The sequence below is a fragment of the Enhydra lutris genome, unplaced genomic scaffold (assembly GCF_002288905.1).
Source record: "Enhydra lutris kenyoni isolate GAN:26980312 unplaced genomic scaffold, ASM228890v2 scaffoldscaffold1044, whole genome shotgun sequence".
NCBI classification, from domain to species: domain Eukaryota; kingdom Metazoa; phylum Chordata; class Mammalia; order Carnivora; family Mustelidae; genus Enhydra; species Enhydra lutris.
In genome coordinates this window covers 5485-7368 of record NW_019155128.1, presented here as the reverse complement: position 1 = coordinate 7368, position 1884 = coordinate 5485, and positions in this window count along the sequence as shown.

The window sequence follows — 1884 nt, the reverse complement described above, 5'->3', positions numbered from 1 at the left end:
GTGTGCTCTGGGGAGGGCGCGCCCAAGACCGACCTCATGGCCTTCAGCCCCAACCTTCCACAGTCAGAAGATTGTTTAAACCCTTCCAGTGAAGTAAGTCATTAATGTAATTTAAGTATATTTGTTTCCTTTAATAACTCTTTGTTAGGGTGTAAATACATCCTCTCTTTCTTCTTCGTGTTATCTTTTAACCAGGGAACATCTTCCGTGGTATGATCATTCTCTCATTTTGAAATTTTTGTGTATTTCATGTTCATTTGAAACTTGCATTTGAAAATTCACTTGAAGTTTCGTGTATTAGTGAGATACATAGGTGAAATACTAGTTTTGGATTACCACATTTTAAACTTCCTAATTCTATCATTTTTCCTGTATTATTGGCTTTGAGAAACATTAGTATGTAAGAGTAAAAACTGCATACGTGTTTGAAAACTCAAGTTTATTTTTTATGATATTTTATAATTTCATGATCAGAGAATATTTGCAAGAGTAGTACAAATAATTTTCAGATACAATTAACCGGATTCTTTTACCATTCCTTATATACATAAGCTTCTAAAATATCCTTCTGAATACCATTTTAATTTCAGCACAAATGTCCTTCAGATATTATAATAACAATAATAATTATGTTGTTAATTCTAAGGAATAATTGTTATTGTTCACACAGAGTGCCTTCTTTCAAGTGAGATTGGCTACTTACTGTACTATCCTTCTTTACATAAAATATAATAAAGTAATTGCATATTTAAAATATTATAATATGCGCCTGAATCAGGATGCATCTTGTAATTGATGGTTTATAATAACTTTATTGGCTGTTTTTCTTTCTTGGTAGCACATAAGTAACGGTACATCTTAGAATTAATGACTATTTCTGAATTCAGTAAAATATAGTAATACTTACTGATCCCCTGTTATTTTGTAGAGCCTATGCTATGATCTCTAATTGCATCATTTCATCTAGTTATCTAATCAGTCCTGGGGCACTTAGCTGGCTCAGTGGGTGGAGTATGCGACTCTTGATCTCAGGGTCTTGAGTTTGGAGCCCCACCTTGGGTGCAGAGATTACTTGATAATAAAACCCTTAAAAAAAGAAACCAGCCTTATGGTGCAAGTACATTATTTATCATAGTCACTTTGCTGGTGAGGAACCTGAAGTTTAAGCCACAAATAGAGAGTGAGAAGTAGCCCAAACTCAGTTTCAGAGGACCCCAAACCCATTATGGTGCACTACTGCTCTGAGACTATTATCAGTTAAATCTTTTATTTATTTTTTAAGATTTATTTGAGAGAGAGAGGGAGAGTGCATGTGCACAAGTGGGGGAGGGGCAGAGGGAGAGAATCTCAAGCAGATTCTCTGCTGCGCCCAGAGCCCGTGGGTGCTCAATCCCACCACCCATGAGACCATGACTGGAGTTGAAACCAAGACTCAGACACTTAACTAACTGAACCACCCTGGTACCCCACAGTTGAGTCTTCTAAAATGCATTTAGCTTACTTCAGATCTTGTAATTTTTTTTCCACAAAAATATCCAGAGGCTTCTATGACTAGAGACTAAAGTCTTAAATCCTTCAAGCTAGTAGTGAAGGAATTAAACTTTCCTGCCTTTGCCTACTACTGTCTCAAATATCTTTAGTTTTTGAATATGACATATAGCATATGTTCAATCAGTAATTTTTAAAAGATTTTATTTATTTATTTGAGAGAGAGAGAGAGAGAAAGAACAAGCATGAGTGAGGGGCAGACACAGATGGAGAGGGAGAAGCAGACTCTCTGCTGAGCAGGGAGCTCAATGCGGAACTCGATCCCAGGACTCTGAGATCATGACCTGAGCTGAAGGCAGATGCTTAACTGACTGAGCCACCCAGGCACCCCCCCCC